Below are 20,068 nucleotides of genomic sequence, written 5' to 3' on the forward strand. Positions count from 1 at the left end.
TTATAATCCCTGTATGGCCATTCACTGAAGAGTTTGACTTTATGACCCTTGTGGGTTCCTTCCAAATGAAAAGATTTTGTGATTCTGTCATCCAATATATTATCCTTAAAGACTGTAAAACCCATGGCAAACTGTGTTGAAACAGAGTTTTGATTCTGCAACTTGAGATGGTGAAGTTTGTGGGTATGTACCTTAAAAAAAAGAGAGGAGCCTGGTCCAAGAATATTCACTTCCTTAAACTCAATAACGCATGTGAGCAGACTTTCTCACTCCCACACTGAAACTGATCTATCCACTCAGACATGAAAATAACAAGTTTTGAATAAGTCTAACATTTTGAATTGTCGCCACTGGGGACAGCTTTCTCCAAAGGCAGAAAAGATCTTTTAGCTCTCCTAAGCTTGTAAACCATGTAGAGTCAATTGAAAAAATACAGAACAATATTAAAATACTCTGCTTTATGAGGATTCAGAGATCTAAAAAGTTTTTAAAGATAATATTTTCAACTTCATAACCTTTTCACAAGCAAAAATTTCTAAAAGCAGTGCTCTCTCCCTTCCTAGAACTACCTAAAACAGCACACCCAAGCCTGAGCTGGAAGAGGAGTGAGCTGAGCTCATTGCCAATGCTGGATGGGCAGTCACAAAATTCCTACTGTCCTTTGAGGATGCAGCAGAAGGAACACCTCAGGGCTTTCATTCTGGCTCGTTTATTTCGTCCTTATTCCTAACTTGCAAGTTACAAGCCTTGCTGCAGTGGTGAAGAGATACTGGGACCCATGTGAGACAGCCAGGAGAGAGAGAGAGAGGCTAATGGCCACTTCTCACCTTAAAGGACAGGAATCTGTGAAGCAATCAGAAACACATGAGATTCATCACTTTTGTCCCCCACAAAATTGTGTTAGCACACACAGCAGCACTCACATGGGGTTTTTTATTCCCAGAGGAAACCAATTTCAACAGGGCCATTTTGACTTATGCCCCAGGTACAGCTTCAGCTCTACATCTGTAGAAGGAGAAATGCATTTTGGTGCCTATCCAACATTAGCAGAACCTCCCAAGATGGACAGGCTTACAACATATTAAACTTTGAGATCTTGTTCAATTTTTGAAAGCAAATTCTTTAAACAAATATTTATGACTAGGAATGAAAGGTGTAATGAAAGGACAAGTGCTATGAAATGGCTTCTGAAGTTAGTTTTGCTCAAGTTGCTTACTCCTGATAAGGGCACAGAGAGTGCCTACACTAAGGAAGAGTGAACGGAATGGTTCACTTGTGAAATTTCCAGAAGCAGTTGTACTTTTTCCTAAAATAACCTCAAGTAATAGGAAAAACTCTTCTCTTAAAAAGTAGCATATCCAAAGTACTTCCTCTCTGAGGATTTCTCAGTCCAGAAAAAAAAAGGATGTTTTTTCCAATGGCTTTCAACATGCTTGTGTGTCTGCCAAGTGTTATGCATCTGACAGTCAAATACTGCTGGTGAGAACCATCAGTTCCTTCAAGGACTTGACATTGCTGCTGATTTGTAACCCAAGTGACTATAAAAGGAGGTGACTGTAGCCATTATTTTGTTAGATTTAGTCAAAACATTCCCAGAAGAGGCAGGAGGGCATGCTGGGAATTGTCTGATGAGCCTCCTGGGAGAATAATTTTGTGGCCAGAAGTTTGTTTGCATCATTTTGTGTAGAACTTTCTTAGTGGGTTTTGTGTCATTTGAGCACTCAGCTTTTTGCATTAAAGAATTTTTACAACCATTGTCTCTTTAGCTAATTCCCAGGCCCTTGAATGTACAGTCCAGGGCTGCTTCTGTATTACAGGAGATATCCAAAAACTAAACCATATTTTTCAATATTCCCATTCTTACTTGTGATGAAGTTTTCTGCACTGTAGTTGTAACTGAATTACAAAGAGTTCCCTGTTCTGATTGCAATGCTTACACAAACAATTGGCCCATTTGTGCTTTGACTCTGCTTCTTTGAGAAGAATGAATATCAAAATTTCCAACACCTTTTTTTTTGTTAGAATTTCACACATAAATTATAGTGGGTTTGTTTGTTTGGTGGTGGCTTTTTTGGTTGGTTGATTGGGGTTTTCTTTCTTACTGTAAAAAATTACAGCTTAAAAAGCAGGTATCTGGGAAACAAAATTCTATTAGAATTTTAACATGACTCAGCATCTTTTGAGAAAAATAAATGGGTATGAGCCCTGGAAGAGAGTGTGTGAAAGCATTAGCAAAAGATCAATTCTGAGCTGACAAGAAAACTGAAAGCTGTGAAAGGAACCACATTAGAACCTGCACTTATTCAACTGACTACAAGGGGCCCATCACAGCTATGAGTGCCTTTTATAGAGCACGTAAGCAATTAAAAAACAACAGTAACAACAAACCCAACTCAGCAAAACGTCCTGCTGGGAGCAGCCTGTCTGGTCCTCTCTGGACCAGTTCCTGTCCCAGCTGCTGCTCCTGATAAAACAGACCAGCTTCAGAACACCCCAAGCCAGCCCTAGACTCTGGTTTTCTCTGGTGGGTGAGGCACAGGGCATTCCAGCTCTGGGTTATGAATGCAGATAGACAGCCATGTGTCTCTAGAGTTAAATACATCGAGGTGAATGCAAAGGAAGGAGGAGAAAAGGAAGTAGAGGAGGGGAAAATTACCACATCAGAGCCTTTTGCTGCTGTATAGGGATAAAAATGTATTGCTTGTGACTCCACTCAAATGAGAATCTGCTCTAAGAGAGTTTACTACCATCTATCTTGTTTGTGCACTTGGGGACTTCAGAAGACTTTGTTGGAATGCAGAGGGAAAGTAATTGGATCATTGGCCAAAGCTTTAAAAAGCACCATTTTCTTGCTATGGAAAGATTATTAACATTCTCACAAAGCTGAATGAATTGAAACTAGAAACTCATCTTAAAAGCAAAACTACCTTTGATGAGAATCTTGCACAAAGCACAATAAAGCATAAAAGGGCCTGTGGAATCTCATTTTCTTCTGCATGTGCTTCTCAATTGCTCTCTTTGCTAATGGATCACCTGGGATGTGTCTTCTTCCCAGCAGCTGAACTAGGGTATCTTAGGAGGACATCAGGGATCCAAAGATTTCTTAAAAGATGTGCTGGTGTGCAGTTTCTTGAAGGCAGAAATCACTCCATATCTATTTCACCTTGTGGTCACTTGCACTGCAGAAACATAACTTGACCCACCAGCCAGAATAAGCCTCAGCAACCTGCTCCTGACAAAAGTTAGCACTGGAGAAAAATTCCAAGATATTAATTTATAGACAGTATAGAAATGATAGCTTTATATAAAGTTGCTATTCTTCATTCCATTCATTTGAAATTTGACTTAACTCTGAAACCTGAGGATTTATATACAATTTAAATGTTTAGTAAATTAGGGTAATCCATATCTTTTGGAATACTGAATGTCTGTCAGAGGTCAATTATGTGTTTTGTGATCCTGGTATGATTATTTTCTCTAATATTTTTTTATTCTTGACCTTTTTACCTTCATTTTATTTTATTTTCCATTAATAAACCCATTCTAGCTCAGGCCTACATTATTTAAAAGTAAATTGCATTATCATTTTATCTAACTTCCTTTATATTGAAGGAAGGCTCACTGATCTACAGTGATTTGAATTTAAAAATCCTTCCCAAAATACAATAAAAAGCACCTCTAAAATCCTCTTGTAAATAATAGCTAGCCATAGCAGAATTGCAAAGAAAGGTTTGGTGGTTGAAACAAGGATAAATAGCCTGGGAGGAATACAGAGAGATTATCTGGGCAGCCCAGTGAAGTTTCATTTCAGAGGTGGCCAAAGGTGACTTCCTACAGTTCAGCTGTGGAGACTCAGGAAGTTACAAAAAGGACACCAATAGGACATGTTTCTCTCTGAAGGCACCATAAACACTTGAAGGAATGACTTTAACAATTTTATCGGACAATTTCTGTCTTTCTAAGTTCAAAACTTTTCAATAAAAGAAAAAAAAACCCAAACAAAACACAAAATCAATTTTTAAGGTATATTTTTCATATCGCCTGATTTATACTACAAATAGCTTGGGCTCCAGGCAGAAGAGCTCATGAGCTTTTAACACATCCCAGATCCAGTGGGCTTCACTAATTATTCATATCTACACACCTCCTCCTATCTACCAACTAAACATCCACAGACACACTAAAGAAAGCGAATTAAAGTGAAAAAGTTTAACTGTAGCACATGAAATCCAGGCTCACTGATACTCTGTTGTTCTGCAGCTGCCGTCTTTTACTGCTGGTTTCTTTGTAGTATCTTTGGCTTGGTCAGCCCAGGAGACAAAAGACTCTTCCCTGTATGAAGGGTCAGTTATTCTGAAGTAAATCCATGGAAACCTATGTGGACATAGCACCTCCTGAACTGCAATTAGACTTGGGCACGAAGTCTAGATTCATAAACCTGCTGGGTTATGGTTGTGCTTGTGGGTTGCGGATGAGGGAAGAGATGAGAATCTTGACTCCATGTTTCAGGAGGGTGATTTATTATATTAAAACGCTATGCTAAAACTATACTAAAAAGAATAGAGAGAAAGGATCCATCAGAAGGCTAGAAAGGAAAGAAAATGAACGATAAAATCTCGTGACTGCTCACAGCCTTGACACAGGTGGCTGTCATGGGTCATCAAGTAAAACCAGTTTCACATGCTGGGTAAACAATTGTCCAAATCACATTCCAAAGCAGCAAACCATGGAGAAGCTGAAGCTTCCCAGCTTCTCAGGAGAAAAGATCCTGGCAAAAAGGTTTTTCATAAAATATGTCTGTGACAGTGGGTAAATTTATGGCAGCACTTAAAAATGACAGTGTTTTAATAAAATGAGAGATGCTAGGGTGGATTCCCCCCACCCCCCACACTTTACAGTTGTGTGGCCAGAGTGCTGTGGTAATTAGGGACTCATTATCATGATCTTCACCAGATTTTTTTTTTTGCCTTTTTTTATTGTTCAAACAGAGGGGTTTTTTCCATCTTCCATCTATTTTATGGATTTTGATCTTACTAGCAGGTTAGAAAGCCTTGTTGAATTCTCCTATGTGCTAGGACCAAAGAAGAGAACTGATTAAATCAAAAATGGGAAGTACAAAGAAGATCTGGTGTGGGGAGGTTGGGAAAGGGGAGAAGTAGCACAACAACAATAATTGCCAATAAATGCACACCTCATCAGCAAGCAGAGTTATTATTCAAAGCAGAATTCTCTTACTCCAGGAGGTCTGTCTTTCCTTACTTGGGGTTGGAAAAGAGTTTCTAACCTGATTCTCATGAGGCCCTGACACATCTAAATTTCCTGTGTGGTAACTTTTGGTCATATTGTGCCTGAAAGAAATTCTCACCTTATGAATATGTCCAAACACAGGAAATATTTATGTCACAGTTTTCTCTCTTTCCCCCTTTTTCACTGAAATTTTTCACCCAGCTTTACAGTGTCTTGCAAGACTAAATCCTTATCATTTAAGGCATTGCTGGAAACAAAGTGATGCATTAGCAACTCACATCCCATTCACTTCTTTGCATTCATGTTGTACTAAGAGTGAAAATGATGTTGTATCCAGAGGAGCAATAGATTTGCTAGTTTCATTTCAACACAAAACAATTCATTTTAAAACACGCATAAATTTACACATTATTTCTCAGAAAATTAAATGCAGTTATTTGCTTTGACTGAACAAAGGCACAAATGATCATGTTGGCCATGCACTTAAACCCCTCAGTGGCAGACAGTTGTTCTTGGCCAGTCCTCAATTATTGTAGAGGTACAAGATACTTCTAAGAAGTTTGAGGACATTTGTTCTGACCTGCAGTAATACGGAAAGAACTTGGAAAAAAGCCTAGCTGCAAAAATTAACTTTTTCAACATTAAACACCCCATTTATCATCGTGATCTGACAGTGATTTCCAGTAGATGAGAAAACCAGAACCTGTAAATTGTCAGCTGCATGGTGCTTCGTGAGACCAACAGGACAGAGGCAAAGAAAAAGTGTGGGAGACCCTTGTTTAATGCTCCCTGCTCTACTACAAAGGGAGCCCACATGTTCTGTTATCCCTGACAGGCAAGCTTTTCCACTGAAAAACAAGAAAAACTGTTAAATAGAGTGAGGGAAGTGACAGTGAGAAATCAAGAAAGGGGAAATTCCCTAGAGTTAGGGAGTTACTACACTAAGATTGTGTTTGCTAATATAAAACTTATTGCAAAAATTAAGCAGAGAGAAGGAACAAGAGGTTCCCAGAAACTTACCTCTGGCAGGACAAGGAACAACATTTCCCTTGTTTTTTCATTCTGACAAAATCCAGATGGACAGTGTTGTGAAGATGGTGTGAGAAAGCCTGTACTGCTGTTTCCCATGAAGCATTTGTCACACATTTTGGTCTATAGGGTGCCCATATTCATAAGCATTCAAATTACCTAAAAATAAAATATGCAAAAATTTCTTTGGGAAAATTCCAGTTATCCACAGACATTGTCTGGATTCAAGTAAATCAAGCCCATGCCACACTGTAGCTACACCACATTTCGCTTTGACAGGCAGATTTTTTATTTTTCATTTTGGGAGTTTGTTGGATTTTTTTTCTTTTTTATTATCTTGGATGTTTTTTACTATTAACTAAGGAAAAACTTATAATAGAAGCATTATTCCTCTTAATTTCATTATGAATTAACTCCTGATTCTTTGTGAAATCTCCCAATAGTTATTCTTATGTAATGGGTTACATCAGAAAGTCTGATTTAGATTCTTATGTGATTAAACACTACATTATATAAACACAGCAATACAACTTCCTTTAAAATATTAATTATGAAATTTCATTATGGAAATTAATTCTCATAGGCATAAAAATAATATTTTATTGCCACCTAATAAGGATTTGTGCAGACAAAAATTTGTCATCATTCAGCAGTACAAAAGATGACATTTTCTTTCTTGCAAACACAGTTTCAAAAACAATGCTGTAGAAATTGCTGTCTCATCCAGGATAAAGCACCACACTACACCCAGGGGTAGAACCACCATCCATGTAGCAAAGAGAAATATGTTTAGCCAAAGGTCAAATCCAAAGGAATAGGGTGGAAATATCCCCCGCTGACCAGCAGAATTAAGTTTAATAATTCCATGCCATGATGCAAAAATGCATCGGAGGCAGGAAAGCCACCTACACCAGGAAGGTCATGCAGCAACAGCCATTTCTGTGGGGACCTCTCTTCCTTATGCAAATCAGAATGCTAATGAGGTGGATCCTCATTGGTCAAGCCAGTTGCCATCTGGTCAGCCAGCCAATTCCTCATGGCCTGGGCCGGCTCTCCTGTGGACCTTACTGGTCAAGTTACATGAGGTAATTGTATAATCAATCACATAATTTAGTTATAGAGTTGGGATTATTTATAATTTATTTATAACAGGCCTACAGGCCAGTTGTAGGCGACCACAGTTGCCCATCTCACTGGAGGTAATGAGCCCAATGAAAATTCAGTGGCAGCGAGTGGAAATTGTTTCTTCCAAACAGAAAATTCAGAACAGATGAAATAGAAGTTGTATATATTTAACAAGAAAAAAAAATGCAGGGGAATACTAACATTAATATTAAAGCTTCACATTTAATTATAAGAGAGTTACAATTTCCTTGTGAATTTACAAATGCAGATAAAGTTATTTCAGTCTGAAAGTATTACCAGATTTATTCTCAAATCATAACCTTGCCACAAATCCTACACTAGGATCTAAACAGTAACTCCACGTCCCCTGTGTTGATACAAGGTGGGGTGGGACTGGGTGTGCACACATCCTGTGAGCACAGGACCACGGCCAAGGCTGCCCTTCCGATACACCCTCGTTCTGTGACAGCCACAGAGGGGGTATGAAAAAGGTGATGCCAGCTGAAGTGAACTGTGAAATAAGCTTTACAAAAAGCAGTGTCTGCCTCAGGAATGTTTGCTTTCAGAGTTTGTCTCAACATGCACACTGTTCGTTATTGCCAATCACCCCGTACCAATTACTGCAGCGAGACAGTTCTGTGCTGTGATTGCAGCTGAAAACACAATCATCAAATATGTTCTCTATTCTTCAGTTCTCCTGTTCTCCACTGGACTTCCTAAATACGTTGGACTGCATTACTTTCTTGTCTTTATATTAAATGGGAACATGCCCAGATACCACTTAGCAGACAACACCATTTCTACAGCTTTGACTGCTGATAAAATTTTTGTTTTCTTTTTTTTCTTTTCTCTCTTTTATTTTTTTATTTTTTTTTTGTGGTGTCTTTCCTGCATAATTTAGAAATGTGATCTCCATGAAATATTTAGAAAGGAGCAAAATAAACTGTGCTTTCAAATGGAAACTGTGCTTTCCATTTCTTTTGAAATGGAAACTAACCTGGAATAGGTTGATTGGAAGAATTACAGGCAGTAGTACAATGCCCTACACCCAGAAAATTGGAAGAATTTGTATAATAAGAAAAATTTTAAAAGCTCCTACACAACTGCACCAGTAAGAAAATGAGAAACCCAGATTTTTTTTTCTTTTCTTTTTTTTTCCTTAGAGGAAAATAATACAAAGAAAAGGTCTGGTATCAGAATGCAATATAGGAACACTGGAAACAAATTTTAGGGACTTTAAATGGACAGCACATATTTTTCCAGCCTTCCTAAAAGAGAGTGCTGTAAAGAACACATTCTAAATTTTCCCAAAATTATTTTCTACATGTCTGTGATATATGAGACAAGTCAAGATAGCATCATAATTGTGAGACAGAGAAACATTCTGTCCTCATAATGGAAAATTCCAGCAGTCTGAGACTTTTTAATTAAAGCACTGAATCTCTACTGCTGTACCAAGTTCCTTTTACCAGTGCACAGCTGATTTAGTGACTACCCAGGACCTTCCTGCATTTGTTAAATCAAAGATAAAGGAATTTTCGGGATTATTACTGAAATTCAATCTATTTAAGGAAAGTTATGGCATTTTCTTCCTCCTCTTTTATCGTATACAGTTTTATAGGTAATTAAATTGAAGTATGATTTTGGACACATTTATGTCACAGTGCTGCTGGCTGCTGTTGTTGCACAAAGTGCAAGTGCTGTAGAGGGGCAAGAGATGCAGCTGCTCTGTCCATGGAAGCGCTGCAGTGGTGATGACAAACAGGGAATTTTCTCCCACCCACGGCACAGAACACGTACATCAATGGCTGTCACACACTCAAGGAAGGGTTGTGCTCAGATGTTTCCTATGCAGTCTCTACCAAAGGAAATTCAGTGGCAGAGCCACTGTCTAAGCCAAATCTGTCTAAGAAAGATAAAAAGATTCTAGTATTATTTACTTGATTGATTATTCTTTTGGGAGTTAAACAGACAGAAACCACAAAACACTGGCCTGTCTCCCCAGCTCAATTACCATTGCAGACTATGAGTCAGAGTGACCTTTTCCTTCCATTTCTGCATGTGAAACCTGAAGCACATTCTCATGGAGAACAAACAAATCCTTCAGCATCCTCTAAATATAGGTTTTAAATTGTTGGAATGATTGCCTTCTAGTGGAACTATTTCTGAGAAGCTGAGGAAAAAGTGGAGTCAGCAAGACCCCATTTTACTTCCTCTAGATTTTGCTTCCAAGAAAGCTCAGGAGGAGGAGAGTGACTTATTATAGACTGAAGTAGGTTTTCCTGAGGGTTGTTATTTGGGGTATCCTCATCACAGCCTTTGCTATAGATACTTTCAGATTTTATATGAAGCACTGTATTCCAGAAACACAGATCTGACTTAAAATGAAGAAGCAAAGTAAAAATGTCTTGAATTCACACTTAAGAAAGAGCAAGCTTTGTACACATCTTTGCTTTTCTATATTGCCCTGCGTTAGCAGAATGATGTATTACTCTCTGCAGCCTAGTAAGGCAGTCTTACTTTGGCTCTGTGGCCTGTTTTACACTCCGTGCACCACTTGCAATGGTACCATCCCAGTTTTGTTTTTCCTTAACTGGAAATAAAGCAGCCCATTTTTAGCCTAGAAGATCTGGAAAGAAAACATAAGTCATGGATCTGGTATTTCTCAGTTCCTGCCTTCATTATTCCCAACCTCTGGCCAGCTGCAATTCACACACAAGGTCTCTTGTATGTTATCTTTCTGCAGGTTTCATGGAAGTAGGTAGGCAGGAAGAAGAGAGGAATACTATCTGTGCACCAGCTGAGCATCATCTTTCTTCAGACACTGGAGAAATTTTGTGCTAATTCGCCCTGTTAACAGTATTGAACAAAAAACTGCTCCAGGAACTCCACGTTATTATTGATGAGTTTGATAATAAGAGCTGGTCAGAGACCAAAGCCGTACTTTGCTGGGTTCTGCATACATTTAATCTCTGCTTCACATCTTTTATAAAACACAAATCAATAGAGGGCGAGAGAAGAGGCAGCAGAGATCAGTGAGGTGGGCAGTACCATGGAACGTGGCCTGCTATCAGTACCCCTTCAGGCACCATCACTAAAGAAAATGTTTAAAGGGGGTCAAAACCATTTTATTCTGTTTTACAGGTGGAAAAAGTTGTCGATAGTTAGCAATAGGGTGCACACCTAGAACTGTCCTTTGGAGTCTCTGGATCTTTTGTATGTTGAGAAGCTGTTTCCAAGAATGCACATCAGCTGGAGACATCACTTCAGGTATTACCTGAAGAAGCTGGTCAAGTGACTACTGTCATGCTCATGAAGATGTGATCTCTGGAGTTAGCAGGAAGGTTTGGAACCACCAGCAGTGATCGCAAAAGTTCCTCATTCCGATTTCCTGCAGACAGAGCATATGTATTAAGGGAGAAAGGCTGGGACTTGTTACTTGACTGGGTCCCACTGCCAGAGCACAGCAGGGATAGAGGCATGTGGTACCACCACCATGTCCAGGCACTTGGTGCTCTCCAAAACACCCGCTCTGTTGGCTGATGGCCATCACCAAATTTATTCAAAAATTGGGTGCAGCATGTAAGATAAAATTGCCTCAAACACCTTAGTGCTTTTGAAAAAAATTAAACCTAGAAGAGAAATTTAACCTATGTACTTAGGAAGTTATGTTACATTTGTGATTTTTGCTGCTTTTTACATGCAAGCCAGAGTAATGCCCCATTTCCTTTCAACAAGTAAGCCTGAACTAACAGAATTAACTATGGCGGGGGAGACCTAATTGCAGTCTGCAACTTCCTCATGAGGGGAAGAGGAGGAGCAGGGACTGATCTCTTCTCTGTGGTAACAGTGACAGGACCTGAGGGAATGGCCTGAAATTGTGTCTGGGAAGGTTTAGGTTGGATATGAGGAAAAGGTTCTTCACCATGGGGCACTGGGGAAGTGGTCACAGCACCAACCTGACAGAATTCAAGGAGCATTTGGACAACACTCACAGGCACAGGGTGGAATTTTTGGGGTGTCCTGTGCAGGGCCAGGAGATAGACTTTGATGATCATTGTGGCTCCCTTCCAACTCAGGGTATTCTGTAATTCCATGACTCACAGTACAAGGGCAGCCTGTCGTCAAAATGTACTGCTCTGTGTGTTTGGCAGCAGCCTGTGCTTGTGTCAGTGCAGAGAGACTGCAGAATCACAGCCTCAGCTTTACTCACCTTCCCCACTGTATTGCTGGTGAAGAAAAAGGGAAACTTCAGCCCTTGGCTTGAAGGCACACCCTCCTATGTCGCCTTTATCTACACAGCCCCATGTGTCGGATTGATGGAAAATATTGAATATTTTTGTAAATACTGTCATAACATCATCATTTGGATCCTCAGTCTCAAAAGCCTATGAAAATAAGAGCATGAAGGTTGTCTTGTACTATCTTGCCCCTTCCCTAGGTTAGCCTTGTAGTGACTGGGTTTCCACACCTATGCTTTCCGCCAACAAAAATATCAGCAGAACTTGAACAATTTCCTTTCTGGTTGAGAATGAAAAACAATACAAAATATTCCTCTTTTTAAAACTTTTTATTCGTGGCTCAAAGTTGACTTCTGTTCTCATATTGTCAAGGAAACAACCACTAAACCAAACAAAAGTCAATGGAATCTTACCTTTCTTCCCTAGGACAACTTGAGTGTTGACTCCTCTTGGCCACTGGCTCCTCCAGAAGAGATGAAGGGAGATGGCTAATCATCTCCCTTTGGCATGGCTTGTGCTATCACCTCAACTGTCCTTTCAAACCAGAGGGGTTGTTTCTTTCATCATAGGTTACATACCACAAACATGAATCTAACATATCTACGGTTTATGCTAAATAGAGATTGGAAAACTATACATGGAAAATCCTCAGTGATGTCTGCTGTACATGGAACATTACTTCTGTGCAGTATATTGAAACAGGCATTCACAGAGTCACAGAATAGGTAGGGTTGGAAGGGTCCCCTGGAGATCATCCAGTCCAACCACCCTGCCAAGGCAAAGACACATACAGGAGGTGACACAGAAACACCCCCAGGTAGGGTTGAAATGTCTCCAGAGAAGGAAATTCCTCAACCTCCCTGGGCAGCCTGTTCCAGTACTCTGTCACCTGCAGTGTAAAGAAATTTTACTTCATGTTGTGGTGGATCTTACTGTGTTTTAGTTTATGGCCTTTGCTCCCTGCCCTGTCACTGGGGACCAATGAAAAGTCTGGCACTCCTCTTGGCACCAGTTTTGAGATATTTGTGTGAATTAATGAGATCCCCTCTCAGTCTTCTCCAGACTAACCAGGCCCAGCTCCCACAGTCCCTCCTAATAAGAGAGATGCTCCAGACCCCTCACCATCTTTGTGTTCCTTCACTGGACCTTCTTCAGTAGCTCCTTGTCATTTTTGTCCTAACTGAGCACAGTACTGCAGGTGGAGTCTCACCAAGGCTGAGTAGAGGGGCAGGATCCCCCCCTTCAACCTCCTGGCCACACTTTTGCCAATGCACTACAGGGTACCATTGGCCCTCCTGGCCACAAGGACACACTGCCAGCTCATGGCCAACCTGCCACCCACCAAGACCCCCAGGTGCTTCTCTGCAGAGCTGCTCTCCAGAAGGTCACCCCTCAAACTGTGCCGGGACTTGGGGCTATTCCTTCCCACATGCAGAACCCTGTATTTGCCTTTGTTAAACCTCATTAAATTTCTCTCCAGCTCTGCAGCTTATCAAGGTCCCATGGAATGGCAGTAGAGCTTTCAGGTGTATCAGCTACTCCCGCCAGTTTTACGTCACCAGGAAACTTCCTGAGTATTGTTCTTTGCTTGTATTACAACAATCCTTAATAGTCCTGAAGATTGGTATTATCAAGGTTTTAACTTTACTCAGATCAGGTTCACTGACATGAAAGGAAGTATTTCTGTGAACATGAGTAGGAGTTAGATAAGGGTTAATTAAAGAATGCCCTAGAGTTGTGTGAGCTTTTGCTTTTAGTAGTGACATAAAAAAAGAAGATAAAAATTCAGAAACACGGTTTGGATAGTCTTAAAGTTTTAGGTACTGAACAAAAATCTTCTCACAGGATTTCAGAACTATAGAAAAGCACTCTGCAAGCTGGGAGGATTTTTATGCTGACATAATGCTTACATTGGGAATAAAGAGTGAAACAGAAGTTGCGAAAGCTTGCAGATCCTAGCAAAGAAACTAATTTCAGCAATAAGAGGAACTAAAACAGAGGAAACTGAAATAATTGGATTTCCTTAATTGCAACTGTTTCTAAATAACAACAGGCATGGAAATTTTCAGTAATTTTGTAAGAGGAGTAACCTGTGAATGGCAAAAGCATTCTTCTCTTTAACGAACACAGCTGGCAAGAGAAGAGACAACCTGTTCAACAAAAATCATGTTCATTCTACCTGCAAACTCCCTTAAAAATACAGCCCCTTTTCCTTTGGTAAAGCTCTGGTTCAGATTTTCATTGTCTCACCTCTACATCTGAAACTTCCTCTTCCTGATTTCCATGCAACTACTTTCTCTCCCAAGAAAACAGTTTAACACAATGCAGAAAAATGTATGTTGCTGACTTATCACCTCTATAGTATTTTCATACTCTGCATCCCTCATCTACCTCTACTGGATCAAATATTTTCCATGTTATTATCCCCCTCCATCAAAGCACACACTGCTCAGTGCTTGCTTGCAGCTGACCAAGAAGATAAGGGGTGACTCTCCAGCTGCTGGTGCTCTCCAACACTGCGCTACTACTTCCTCCTCTTTTGCCACATTCCTTTTGGAAATGAGAAGCTTCCTGTAAAGAGAATCTACAGTAATTTCAAATTTTTGCTCAAGACTTACTGATGCCTTCAGATAAACCTAACAGCTGACAGTGATCCTTTATACTTATTCCAAACTCTCAAGCTCAGCTGGATGCTACCTTTGGTTTTACATCTGCTCATTTTCTTATCACCTACTGAAGTTACAAGATCTGTGAGGCAAGGCCAGGGCTTTGTTTCCTACAGTTTCAGACACTCTGTTACCAGAGAAGCAGTTCAAGCTTTTTGGAGGTGTGAAAACCTGGGACATACATGGCTGAAATCCAGCTTCCTCATGTGTCCCAGAGACTGCTGAGCCTGTATTTAGTTTTGAAAAGTCCCTGGTTTTCCCCTTCACTTGCAATAAAGTGGTATGCTTTCTGGCCAGGTTTGCTGCCTGGGGGAGGTGGGAACAGGTCCCTGTGATACCTTCTACATACAATCACTTTTTGTATCCTTTGGCTCATTCCATGAGAAAAAAAGTAGAGTACTTAAAAGGATCAGGGACAAAAAGTGACAGTGCTGCATTACAATCCACTGGATTAGGATGATATGTCTAAGGTTTTGTTCCCTTCTGTCTTCAGTCATCAGCTGCAGCACTGCAGGGTTCAGCACAGTAAGAATCTCTTCAGTGCACCTTTGTGTTAATGAAGAATCGTCACAAGGCAACCTTGTGGAAAATCAATAGTTGTATGCTTGTACACAGAATACAGGTGTGTGCACCCAGTTTTCTTCCCAAAGCCAAATTGCAGTCCTCAGTCTTGTCACCCAAGAAGTCAGCTGTGCTGCAGAATGTGACAGCAGGAACAAAGAAATTACTTTTGTGGGATACAGAGGACTAGATTTCTGGGTAGTTTCACCTTCCCCCTTTCTGGTGTTTTAAATTTTTTGGGGTGCATATTAAAGGCTGCCAGTAGATATATAGATATAAATATGGAATTTGTCACCAGGTGATAGTTCTCATGTGACCAAGGCAGATTTTCTAATAAAAGTGAAGATTTTTAATTTAAGCATTCTCACTATTATTTGTGGAAGACTCAGTGCAGCTGCATAGCAAACCACTACTAATCCATTGTCCCCTGACATCAACAGTTTTCAAAGGAACTGTCACTCAGAAGGTGCTCTTATATGGTTTAGAAAGGAAACAACAAATACGTGCAACTAAATTAAAAATAATTGGATGAGCATGTGCTTTGGTGTCCTGATAATTTTAATTAGTCAGAGACCAACAGTAGACCATACAACACTGTGAAATCACAGAGAAAAAAGTAGGTCTGTAGGTGTCTCTTGGAAGTAGATTTGTCTATTTATTAAATTTTCTGTGTATGTATGTGAATGACAAACGTGTCAAGCCATAACCTGAAAAGAAGAAAGGAGTTAAGCAGAGAACAGAAAATAGCAGAAAAAGGCAGGAGGAGGGATGCAGCAAAGCATCAATTAAGAAATGAAAAAGAGGTTCAAAAGCAAGAGAAGAAAGGCCAGCAAGAAAGGATTTGGACATCAAGCGGCAAAGGCCACTTCTCAACAAGCAGTGACAAATTGCTCAATCTCCTTCCTTTCAACTGAAAGGAACTGATGGCAGGGGCATTGGGGAGCAGGAGATACACCCTATACAGAGGTGACAGAGGCCACAAGATCTTAGTCCAGAGCACTTGCACATGCAGGTCACTGCACAGTGACACACCATTGCCAGTCAACAAAAGAAAACTATTTACTTTAGAGATTAGCCCTGGAAAATGGGACAACCATCCAGGGACCCAATGGCCTCTGACAAAAGCAATGTCATTTCTCATTACTTGACTCTTTCACGGAGTAATTAATCTTTTCAGAAAGCTTCTAGGCAAGAAACTCTTAGATTCATTTCCCCTTGTCCTCACTGGAGAGATTTTCACTGGGCAAGGAGCCCAAGTGATCTGAAAGAGTGGCCCCTCAGAAATCACAGGCTGCTCAAGATGACTGAAGGTGGCAGAAGCAAGCTCTTGGTGTGTTGAATCCTGCCTGACCTCAGAGGAGGCTCTTCCTTTACAACAGCCTCCTCTTCATTTTCTGAGGCTTAAATTATCACTGTGTATTTCTTTCTTAGAAACATTTTAACACTGACATTATATGGCAATGTTAAAATTGGAATGTCATTTCAGGAAAACCTATAGCTAGCCATGAAAGAAAAATATAAACTACTAGAAATAAAGAAGTCAACATGAAAAACTCAATGGGAATAACACAGAGGTGCCTGTAAATACTACAAGTAAAGGTTTAATAGAAAATAGTCACAGAGAAAGTAACAATGAGAAAGCTGATAAGGAAAATTTGCAAGGTTCTATCTGTAGACACGGAGGAAGCACAAGGACCTTATGATGTGACATGCTTACAAAATATGGATTCAAGCATACCTCCATAGCAGTGAATTTGGTAACATCTATATTAAGCCACTGTGGAGTTTCCCTTCTTACCAACATCTACCCAGTAGTTTCCATTTCATACTAATCAGTTGCTTTCAGTGATCTAAAAACTAATCAAAACAGTATTATGTTACTTCCTGGAATTGGTGCAAATACCAAAAACACACTGTATTTGGAAAAATGTATGAAAATCTCCTTTTCTTCACCCTCTTTTTCCAATCAGTTTTACCTTTGATGCTTAGTTAGAATTTCTGGATCCCTTGTTTCTCTTTCTGTCAAAAGGAAATACTGCATGTAATTTTTCAAAAGACTTTATCAAAGGATATATCATGTAATTTCTTAGGGAAAAGTGGAATCTTCTCTTTATGCCCATAAACACTGGGCACTTGGCAAGACATGGCTGAACCTGGGCTACAGGTTTTCACTTTTCAGAACCAGTTATGTTTCCCAGAGCAGGTAGAGGGGCAGTGCTTGGATGTACACCCGGGCTTCCAGGCAGACTTTGTGTGTTTGGCTCCACTGAGCAGGTACATTTATTCCTCTGTGTCCACTAGAACAGTCTTTAGCTGGGCTGCTTAAGGATTCCACATAAAATAAGGCACCGTACATGGGACAGAATTCAGGAGTGACTGACGTAAAGACCACCTTTTGTCATCTTTTCAAGTCACCCAGAAAAGACCTCCAGAATTCCCTCTGCTGCATGATGAAGACTGAGGACTTCACCAAGAGTGACAATTATTCTGGTCTTTTTAGCTGAATCACTTCCACCCATTTTTTACTCCCCACCTTAGCCGCTGGTTGGGTCTGGTAAACAAACGAGGTGACTCCTTTATACATATAAGTGGAGATTAGATGGCTGAAGCAAAATTTGAAAAAAAAAATAAATTAATTGCTTTGGCTTAGGGGCTGCCAGAAGAAACCTGGGTGCTCCAGGCCTGCCCTGCTCTCAGCAGCATGGAACGCAGCAAGGATGAAGCACCAGCAAGTAGTTCAGGGGAGAATTAAACAGCCTCTTCACTGTGCTTGGGATTTAGGTTTCGCCCATCTTACAGGGATTCTTTCTGCCAGACAAGGCACTAGTGTCCCAGACTGGTTCTTCATAACAGTTTGTATTGATACAACACAGAAACATTCTGTGCTTCACAGTGGGCAGAGATTCAAAGCAAAAAAAAAAAAAAAAAAAAGCTGGAGGAAAATGAAACAAGTTCACCCTAAATGATTAATCATATCCACTGCTGATATAATTGTTTTCTTACTGAACACACAGCTTTCAAACTTAAACACCATCCTTTCTAAACCCTGGGCCATGTATGCTGAGAGCCACTGGACAGGCTTTCCTTGGAGTGCCTAGAGAAAAAGAAGGACATGGCTCTGTTAGAGAGACTTCAGCTGCATGTGCAGCTGGGATCTAAGGCAGCTTTCCATTTCTGACCTTCACTTGCTCTCTTTCTCCTACAAATAGTGGGACCTGCCCAGCAGACCCCTCTGACAATGCCACATTGCATTTGAACTGCATGAGACATCACCAAAATCTCTCTCAGCTTAAGAAAGAGCCCAAATCAGTTTAAATACCCCAAAAACTAGCAGCAGGTGTGCAAAGAGATAGTACTTTATAATCCATAGCCAAAACTATGGGGTTTGTAGGATTGACAAAACAGGATGGCTACATCCTGTGGATTCAAATATCTCTTCCCAACACATTAAAAAGAGGAGTAGCCAAAGTAAGGGCACTGCTTGTATTTTCATTCTGCAGTGGCACTCAGAACTGTCACTAACATTTCATAGTGACTGCTAAATTGTGAAAACTGAAAATATGAGCCTGTAATAAGTTGTAGGGTTTTGTTGTTGTTGTGGTTTTTTTTTTTTTTTTTTTTTTTTTTTTTGTTGTTGTTGGTTTTTTTTTTTAAGTTTGCTCAGGGTACTGAGCTATTCTGAGGTTTGTCTCTATTAAAAAAAATCTTTTCCTCAAAGGATATAGTCAGGGAATTTTTTACCATGGGAAAATATACTTTGGAGGGTTTGGTTTTTTTTGGGGAAGAGAGTCAGCATCACACAGTGAATCACAATGGAACTCTGTGATGTGAGGATGAATAATGGAGATGCTTAGGCAACATTACCTGCTGTGTCTTGTCTTGAGATTCTCTTCACCATACACAGTGCCTGTGGATAATGCAAGAATCTCATCTCACCTTTGGTCTGCTCCTCACTTGCTCCATCACATGTTCACAAGCGATACCTGGGAAAAGATCAGCATCAGGAGCCATTCTTGGAGTGAATTTGTCTTCAAGTGCTAGAAACAGTTAAAGCTGCAGAAAATGGAAGGAACAAGTGAGACCCTCCCACAGAGACTAGAACCAAACAGTCTGCTGGCAAATCCTGAGTAATAAATATGTTAATTTATGTAGCCTCAAAGATTTTGTGGGTGTCCAGTTTCCCTTCATGGCATTAGCCATAGCTCAGGCAGACTGAATAAAAACACCTAGAGCCTGAACTCTGCAGAGAGCTCGAGATCACTTATTGTTGTGTGCTGGTCACTGCAGGTCCCAGCAAGGAATGCCAGGGCTGCACAAGACCACCCAGAAGTACTGCTTTGATCTGGACCAGGCCATAGTGGTTTTGGCAGATTAGCCAGAGTACACAGCCCAGAGTGCTTTTAATGCTGGTTTTGTGTGAAGAAACAATGCTTGATCTGACAGCATGCTAATACAATGATGTCATACGACAGTATTGCAAGTTAATGTGACAGTATTACAAGTTACAAGTTAAACATACTGCTTTTGAACCAATCTGAATCTTCAGAATGAGTTTACAGTGAATCACTGCTGTTTCATGCAACTAGAAGCTTTCCAATCCCAATTTAGAAGTTTGAAAGTTGGATTTACTATATAATCAATAGATGGCCTCAGCTGAACTCATTAAAATGAATCTGCTCGATGTACTGCACATCACCTGGTACACTTCTTTTAAGTACACCAGTAGAAAAGTATATTGCAATGACAGCTGGAATTTCTGTAGTCCCTCTCCCTCTTGCTTCAGCAGAGGACAGAATTCCAGTAGGGTGAAAAAGGATGAGCATATGGCTAAATCCATTACTGTTGTTCTTATAGTATTTAACTTCTGTCCCTGGGCTTGTTTAAATGCAATTTGTGATGCACCTTCTCTTTTTCCCAGCAAGGACCACTGAGATGGAACATGTGCACAGACTAAAGCTAAAAGAGATTCAGTGGAAAAGAGGAACACAAACTGAGGATGCATGTGTCAAGGGCCAGGAAATATTCTATGCCTCATAGGAAGATCAATATGCAGCTGGGAGGTAATTTGGTAAGAGTTATGGGAAACAGCAATTCTGGGGCCTGTTACCACAACTACCTCAAGAAAAAAAAAGAGTGCTCCATGTTACAAAGAAACAATAGGAAGAGGAGGTTGATCCTGGTGTGAGAAATGCTTGCAGA

At 40.2% G+C, this 20,068-nt stretch overlaps 1 long non-coding RNA gene across 1 annotated transcript; it reads right to left on the minus strand.

Moving 5' to 3' along the window:
* Window positions 1–3,039: 3,039 nt before the first annotated feature.
* Window positions 3,040–7,180, minus strand: LOC135299944 (uncharacterized). The gene is made up of 3 exons (XR_010361788.1): window positions 7,117–7,180; window positions 6,268–6,435; window positions 3,040–3,248 (listed from the first exon to the last, which is right to left on the minus strand). It is a non-coding gene; the product is annotated as an uncharacterized LOC135299944 (long non-coding RNA).
* Between the last annotated feature and the right edge of the window lie 12,888 nt (window positions 7,181–20,068).

The sequence above is a fragment of the Passer domesticus genome, chromosome 4, assembly GCF_036417665.1.
Source record: "Passer domesticus isolate bPasDom1 chromosome 4, bPasDom1.hap1, whole genome shotgun sequence".
Taxonomy (NCBI): Eukaryota; Metazoa; Chordata; class Aves; order Passeriformes; family Passeridae; genus Passer; species Passer domesticus.